This window comes from Jaculus jaculus, chromosome 5 (genome assembly GCF_020740685.1).
Source record: "Jaculus jaculus isolate mJacJac1 chromosome 5, mJacJac1.mat.Y.cur, whole genome shotgun sequence".
In the NCBI taxonomy this organism is placed as follows: Eukaryota; Metazoa; Chordata; class Mammalia; order Rodentia; family Dipodidae; genus Jaculus; species Jaculus jaculus.
The window spans coordinates 128,120,730-128,129,518 of record NC_059106.1 but is presented as its reverse complement, the minus strand read 5'-3'; the positions used below and the strand labels follow the sequence as shown (position 1 = coordinate 128,129,518).

Here is an 8,789-nt window from a genome sequence, read left to right as displayed (position 1 = left end):
GGATCAGTGGGTTCATGTCTATCTGAGAGGTATATTATCCAAGCCAATTTGGGTGTAACTCTTTGATATGTGCAGTCCCCACCAGCATGAGGACCTTCCCTAGATGTACCACTGCCCCTCCCCATCACTTTCAATTCCCAGAACCCTAAAAAGTCAGTCTATTTTTGTATAAATTGCTCAATCTTAGGCATTCAGCTAGAGTAACAGAATATAGATCAAGGGTTGGAGAAATGGTTTAGTGGTTAAGGTGCTTGCATGTGAAGTCCAAGGTCCCAAGTTCAACTCTCCAGATCCCAGGGAAGTCAGATGCATAAGGTGGTACAAATGTGTAAGGTCACACATCTGGAATTCAGTTACAGTGGCTGAAGGCCCTGGTTCTTCCAGTTCTCTCTCTCTTGCTTACTCAGTCTCTCTCTTAAAAAAAAATTACAAGAAAGGGCTGGAGGGATGGCTTAGCAGTTAAGGCATTTGCCTGCAAAACCAAAGGACCCAGGTTTGATTCCCCAGGACCCATGTTAGCCAGATGCACAAGGGGGGCCCATGCATCTGGATTTCATTTGCAGCGGCTATAGGCCCTGGTGTGCCCATTCTATCTCACTCCCTCTGTCTCTAATGAATAAATAAATGAAAATAAAATTATTTTTAAAATTACAAAAAAAAAAATAGATTGAGACCCACTGTGATCCAAGCCATGAGACAATTCTCCAAACTGTGTGCCATGAGCCTGATGGGACAGAGGAAAGTCTAGGAGGTGCACAGCATCCTCATTTGGCCCTTGGCCTGTCCTAAGGGCCTCTGAGGAGAAGGCTGAGGGCTCACATCTGCAGAGCAGAAGGCAGCATCTCGTAAGGTCAGAGTGGACGCACTTGCCTTCATGATGTTAGCCCTGGGAGTCTGTGGAGAGGTGGGCAGGAGATCAGAGCCTTGTCAGGGAGGGGCTGGTGGGAGCCAGGCCAATGGAGCTTCTGGGAATCTGGGCCCTGTGCTCTGTCGTGAGGACTGAAGGGAGTGTTATTCAAGCGCAAGGATAGAGTGACAGGTCATGCAGCCCTCAAAACCAACCCCTGTCTCTATCCCCTGGTGGTCAAGTCCCATGTGGACACAATAAGATGGAGACATTGTGAAAGAAACATCTGACTGGTGGCCTGGCTATCTTGGATCTGACCTTCTGTTCCCGTTTCAGACTTCAGAGCAGAGTCGTCTTGTCCTGGCGGCTGTTTCCTATTTTCTTCTGCATTCACTCCAAATGTCTTTAGAGCTGCAGGCAGAAACAAGTCAAGTGGGACCTGCTTTTAGAACCACGTGGTTCTGCAGCTGCTCCTTCCCCTCCTGCTAATTTCCTGGCCTCACTGGGCTTCATCATGGGTTTGAATGTGTGTTGAAACTAGACCAGGAGGGAGAAGCTCCTGTGACGTTGTTCCCCAAACAATTCCACCATCCATGCAACTGGCCAGGCTCTGAACTATCGGCCTGTGAGCAAAGTTAATTTAGTGGCCGTCCAGGTGATGGGTGGTGACACAGGCAGCATGAGCCAGGTTTCTGGGCTGCTGGCCAAGTCCAGGCATGCCGGGGTGGTCTGTGTTGTACAGTGCCCACAAAGGAGGCCTAGGCTGGCACGTGGGAGGCCCTTGCTTGCTTTGTCTGGTTCTAAAGCAAGAATGAGCAAGCTAACCGTCTTGTTGAAGTCACACCAAGTCCACTGCCTATCTCAACCCCACATCAGGTCCCCACCATACCCTTGAGGAGAGGCCAGGGTCCTCTAACGTGCACGCTTCCGATGACCTGCTTCCCGTCTGCTACAAAGATGCAGAAAGACAGCCAGGACCACTGCTCCGCGTCGGGGCCACAACACTGCACGTGAGCAGAAAAGTGCCCTGAATTTCACTTTTTTTACTCACCTCAATTGGTGGCAGATATACTGAACTTCCGCCTTTTTGCTCCCGGCAGGGATGGCTTAAATAATGAACCAACCTTAGGATTGAGGAGGTGGATCCGAGGTTCAAGGCACTTGCTTGCAAATCCTGTCAGCCTGGGTGTAATGATTCCCCAATACTCATGTAAAGCCAGAAGCGAAAAGTCATCATTTGCAGTGGCCAGAGACCCTGGTGTGTCCATACACACACACCATATACTCACTATACACACTTGCACACACTACACAGCACACATACACACTATACACGCTACATACACTACACATACCATACACACAGTACACAACACATACACACATACACATCACACACTATATACACACTACATAGTGTACACATAGTACACACATGCACACACAAATAAATTTTTGAAAAAGAACGTACCTGAGAGAGACAAGTCCAAGACACCACAGTCCTGCCCCAGCCACCGTGGGCTGGAACAGAATGCAGTGTTTGAAGCAGTGATGAATGCCAGATGGGATCCAGACAGAGTAGGTGGCAAAGTGCCCAGCTAAGGAAGAGGATGGAAAGCCAAGAGGGCGGTCAGACCTGGGCAGCTGCTATCTTGTACTGCAGCCCTGGGTGACCCCGTTCCATGACCCCTGGAACAGAACCAGTGGGGAAAAGATCTCCTGTCCATAAAAGATTTTTTGAAGCTATATATTTAAACACAAACTAAAAAGAAGCTCAAAAACAAATGTAGCAATATCTCGTTTCCTTACTGGGCACTGCCTCTAGCCTCCTTTTACTCTTCCACACAGATCAGAGGCAAGTAAATCTGCAGCCAGGTTTCCTGGGTAGAAATCCCGGCTCTGCCATTGGCAAGTAACAGAGGCTCTCCATGACTCAGTTTCCTCATAGAAATGGAGGTGATAATAAAGCCAACATTTTGAGGATCAAGTTGAGTAAAGGTTTGCAAGGTTCACAGAATGGTCTGTTAAAGGGATGTGATAAAATCAGGATGACCCACGAGTCGGCCAACCTCCCACCTCCACCAGTGCCTCTGCTGCAGAGAGGTTCCCTCTGTGGGTGGCTCCTGAGCCAGGAGGGCCCAGCCTGGCCTCCGCTAAGCAGAGCCACCTGGGCCGCGCCGCACGTCTGCATGTACTGTTCCTTGGACGTGAGGCTTTCCTTGCATCTTGATTTCCGTGCCCCTGGGCGCCTCCAGTGACTCACACGTGCGATGAATTCGGTGAGTGTTTGTTGAAAAGGAAATACAATAAACTTCCTTTCCGCTTAATGGCTCCAGGTGTAGCCTTGCCCATTTATTTCACAGTGGAAACACACTGTGAAACGTTGTCTCTAGAGGCCCAGGGAGACGGATGTGAGTGCGCAAGCTTCCGAGAGGAACTGGCCTCGGAGCCCCCAGCTCTGGGTTCAGGCCCCTCGCCAGTTGGGCCTGGTCTCTAGCGCTCTCACGAGTTCTTATTCTAGAGGCTCCGCGTCTTCTGGTTTCTAGCATTATCTGTGTGCCCTGTGTGGAGGAAATGGCCGCTCAGGACCGGGGCAGAGGGCCAAAGTCAGCTCTGCGAGCAAAGCTGCAGGCAGCTCGGCTCATTCACACCCAGCTGCTCCTGTCTCCATGCGCAGAGAACAATCTGGGCAGCAGACCTCCCGGCCCTAATCCATTTGCGAGTTTCACCCCACCCTTCATCCTGGCCCCCAGGGGCGGAGCAGGGATTCCTGTGGCAGATATTATTTGGCAATTAGGGAGAAAACAAGAAGACGTTTGCTGTCTTTTCCCCCTTTGGGCTGCATCAAAATGCTTCTGGCCCCACCCTCCCCGGGGAAGCATCCTGCCTGCGTTCCTGTCTCCAGGGGGACGAGGGCAGTGCTGCATCAGCACCGTGGGCTGTGGAGGGAAAGGCTGCCTTTGAGTTTGTAACCAGGGCACTGGGACCAGCTGCACTGAGTGAGGACCCACCATCTATCCCTTTACAAGTCACCTCCTCCGTTAATCATCTGAACCTCACAGTTCTCTAGTTAGGTCAGCAGGATAGTACCAGAGGTAAAAATGGAGCTTTTAAAAACCTCAATAAGTTCAGATGGGATGTGACCCTAAACACAATCCCTGGCTGAGAACAGTAGCTCAGGGTTGGAGGCAGACCATTATGAAGATGGTGGTGGTGATCCAAAGAGAGGAGAGAGAGACAGAGAATTCAAGCTATTCCAGAACCCTAGCATCTTTTTTTGTCCTAGTTGCTAAATAAACTTGGGACAGGTACAGCCCCTTCTGGGGCTGTATTAAGATGTAGCCTTGCCAGGTTATTAGATATCTAATACTGAACCTCTGGAGAATGCATCTCCAATCTCCATCTCCTCCCTCCATGCTCACCTATGGGCTCTGAAGTGCAGCAAATGTCACTGTGAAATCAAACTCACAAGCTTTTCCCCTGTTGCTCAAAATCAGTAGACAATGTCTACCTTAAGTATGTTGCTACAACAGAACACATAAGAAAGAGATTTATTTCCGGTCATTATTGTGGAAGCTAAAACGTTTAGGCTTGTGTAGGCCCATGTGGTGATGTCATGCGGTACCACAACATGGCATAGTAGGGGCATGTGTGAGTAAGAGTATGAAGTCAGGGCTGGAAAGCTGGCTTAGTGGTTAAGGCATTTGCCTGCAAAGCCAAAGGACCTAGGTTCAGCTCCCCAGGACCCTCATAAACCAGATGCACAAGGTGGCACATGTGTCTAGAGTTCGTTTGCAGAGGCTAGAGGCCTTGGTGTGCCCATTCTCCCCCTGCCCCCTCTGCTTGCAAATAAATAAAAAAAAATTTTTTTAAACTTTAGAGAATGAAGTCAAACGTGAGGTGGTGACCTCTATGACAACCTGCTCTTGAGGTAACTAACCCAGGCCTGCCAAACAGACTGTACATTCTAAGGATGTTGCCTCACTGACCTGACACCTCCCACAAGGCCCCACCTCTTTAAGATCTGCCATCTCCCAATGCCATTGCGTTGGGCAAGTTTATGACATGTGAGCCTTTGAAAGATGTGGCGATTTGAATGTAAAATGTCCTTCCTAGCCTCGTGTGTTTGTGATTAGAGCTCATGCTTGATCGCCCACTGGTGGAGCCTTTGGAAAGTGGAGCCTTGTGGGAAGAGGTGTGTCACTGGGCGGATATGATAGCCCAGCCCTGCTTGCCACGCCCAGCTCACTTGTGTGATGATGTGATGCCAGCTATCTGCTTCTGCCATGCTTTCCTCCCCATGATGAAACTTCCCCTGACACTGCAAGTGGGAAATCATGGCTTTCCTTCTATATGCTGGGTATGGCCGGGCGTTTTGTTCCAGCAACAAGAAAGTAATTGCTATAGAGGGAAACACTGTACTCAGGATATAGAAGTAACTTTACTGTTAAAAAATAATAACCTTTTCCTTCCTTAAACTCTGATGTCACTCATGGTCTCCTCAAAAGTATTATAGCAAAAAAATAAAAAATAAAATTTGAATTTCCAGGCATGGTGGTGCATGCCTTTAATCCTAGTACTTGGGAGGCAGAGGTAGGAGGATCACTGTGAGTTCAAGGCCAGCCTGAGCCTATCCAGGTCAGCCTGGGGAACAGTGAGACCCTGCCTTGAGAAACCAAAAAAAAAAAAAAAAAAAAAGGAAGGAAATTGAGGTGATGTGGTAGTGCCTCCATAGTGCTTGATATTGTAACCTCTTTGAGGTGATCTTGAAGGAACCCCAGGAGGGGGACCCCACGCTCTGCCCGGATATGGCGACACCCCAAATCACTCACGAGAAGCGGTCTTGATGCAAACTGCAAGAGGATTTTATTCCAAGCGCGCTGGGGCCCACAGTCGTACACCGCACAGGGGTAGAGGACTGCAGAGCCCCAAATACAGGAACGGGACAGTTTTTATAGGGTTTCTAATAAAGCCTGTGCATTAGAACAATCATTTTTTTTAATATCAGGAGCCTGCAGGGTGCAAGCCAGTCAGTTTGTGCCACCCCATAGTTTTTAAGCCAATTAGTTTAATTTGTTCATGCCCCTCGTGGACCAATCATTCTCTTATGACCTTGGTGGTCAGCATTTGCGCAGGTCCTTGGGTGGGAGTAGCAGAGTGTGGTATCAGTCTCCTATGACCTTGGAGGTCAGCATTTGCGCAGGTCCTTGGGTGGGGGTAGCAGAGTATGGTATCAGCCTCCTATGACCTTGGTGGTCTGAGGCAGGCTGCTACAGCTTATGGTGCGAACTACTAAAGCTTACAGTGTGGGCTATTAAGGCTTATGGTGCAGGCTATTTACAGAAACCAAATAAGTGGTTCACTTCATTACTCATTTCCCATCCTTGAGGGCTATCTCATGCCCTTTTACCTAGTTTTATATTAGGAGCGGGCTCTGATATAATGAGAAGAGGGATTCTTCACTTGCTTCCAACAGAGAGTAAAGCCTGGAGTTTGAGGTATGCAGGGGCCCGCTTAAGCTCCCTTTGGAGCGTGATAGTATTTCTGGGCTTCTGAATTCTTGGGCCTTTCAATCTCAGAAGGTGATGGTTGCTCCATTTTCTCATTGACAGCAGGAGTGAGGAGAAGGAACTAAGACTTAGAACCCTTCTCTTCATTCCTGGTCGGGTCAAAGGATCAACAGTACACATTTTCTCTTTTGTAAGTTCTCCACTGATCAGAAGATTAGCAAGTTCAAAGCTGTGCTATTTGCATGGTCAAATTCTGCTAAGGACAGTAAACATGATAGACTAACTACACATAAGTTTTTTTTTTAATTTATTTGTTTTTTATTAACAACTTCCATGATTGTAAACAATATCCCATGGTAATGCCCCCCCCACTTTCCCCTTTGAAACTCCATTTTCCATCATATCACCTCCCCTTCTCAATCAGTCTTTCTTTTATTTTATGTCAGGATCTTTTCCTCCTATTATGATGTTCTTAAGTAGGTAGTGTTAGGCACTGTGAGGTCATGGATATTCAAGCCATTTTGTATCTGGGGGTGCACGTTGTAAGGAGTCCTACCCTTCCTTTGGCTCTTACATTCTTTCTGCCTCCTCTTCCGCAATAGGCCCTGAGCCTTGGAAGTTTTGATTGAGATATTGCAGTACTGAGCACTCCTGTCACTTCTTTCCAGCACCATGATGCCTTCTGAGTCATCCCAAGATCACTGTCATCTGAATAGAGAAGGTTCTCTACCAAAAGTGAGAATAGCATTAATATATGGGTATGAACATTAAGAGAAGTGCTTACAGGGCAGTTTGATAAGCATAGTATATATATTTAGCCAGACAGTACCAGACGTTACACCCCTAGGGCTCATGACCTCCCCTGTCATATGTTTTCAGTATCAGGCATGGTATTTTCTCCCGTGGAGAAGGCCTCCAGTCTAATTAGAGGGCAGTTGATTTCCACCATGACAGACATGCCACTATTGTAACCCATTGGCTCATTTGGCCTGGCTGGCAAAATTTAAGACTTGAAGTGTCCACTGTTGAGTATCTTCACTGGTGATTTCTCTTTCTCCCATTGAACTGCATGCAGAATGGCTTCTTCCAGCTTTTTGTCAGCTGGTCTACATGGAGGAGGTTATCAGCTCAGTTCCAGCAGGATTTCTAAGTGGCTTGCAGCCCAAGTATGTGGACTTTTCAGCAATAGGGTCTTACTATTTCTTCCCGGTGGGAAACCAAGGGCCTCGGCAATGACCTATAATGTTTTGGGGGCAATCAGTGACTTCCCTGGCCAACAAATCACTGGAAGGTATCTCATCCCAGGCACTGAAAATTTTCTAGCCATAATCTATGGCTCCTGAGTGTTCCATTGTCCAGAAAAGTAGGTTTCCATATGACTTATTTAAATGCTCTTAGATTTTGATTAGCCCTCCCTCTACCTTTGCTTTATTCAATCTCTTCTCCTGACCTCACTTGGGCCTTTTCACCCCATTAATCTATTCTTCTACTTACATATATACAATACCATCCTTGTAAGTAGCCCCTTCCCTTCCTTTCTCTTCCCTTTATATCTCTTTTCCAGTTTACTGGCTTTTGAGTCGCATTTTTAAGATAAGCTATTAGGTCTGTCCTTTCTCCTTTCTTCTTGATGCCAGGGAAGATCATTTCTGTTCCAGGAATATACTTTTTGGGATTCTCCAATACCCCATCAGTGTGTCCTCTCCTCAAGTGATGTTATTGTTCTTGTTGGCCTCTGTGTATAAGGGAATCCAGCAGCTAGACTGGTCTTCTACCCAAGACGACCATGGAAATTTGGTCTAGTCTTTGCTTGCCTCCCTTTTCCAGTGTGGCACTGGGCACACTTCCAAACACAGATTTTCTTGGCTTTCTCAGCATCACCCATCTTAACTTCATTCTCCTGTGGCAGAGATGATGGGCACTACTGATGGCAAGCCCAACACCCCTGTCTGCATCCCAGAAGAATTTTTAAGGTGGTTTTTTGAGGGCTCCTCAGGAATACCTAAGGTTCCTCTGGCCTATATACACACGTGCCCACACACCATTCACACGTGTGCACCTGAACACACATAGACACATGCACAAATGTGTAATATTTTAAAAGAATACTAAAATGGAAAATATGTTCATGACTAGGAAACCTGACTATTCCTTTTTTTGTGAAGGGGACAGAGTTCAAGGTAAGATCTCACTCTGGTCAGGGCTGACCTAGAATTCACTAATTAGTCTCAGGCTGGCCTGAGTTCAATCATAGCGATCCACCTACCTCATGCGTGCCACACCTCGCCTTAAGAAAATACCCAAAACTGGGCTGGAGAGATGGCTTAGTGGTTAAGCGCTTGCCTGTGAAGCCTAAGGACCCCGGTTCGAGGCTCGGTTCCCCAGGTCCCACGTTAGCCAGATGCACAAGGGGGCGCACGCATCTGGAGTTC

At 47.6% G+C, this 8,789-nt stretch overlaps 1 pseudogene; it reads right to left on the bottom strand.

Moving 5' to 3' along the window:
* Positions 1 to 744: 744 nt before the first annotated feature.
* On the bottom strand, positions 745 to 8,242 carry LOC101606307 (annotated as a pseudogene).
* Between the last annotated feature and the right edge of the window lie 547 nt (positions 8,243 to 8,789).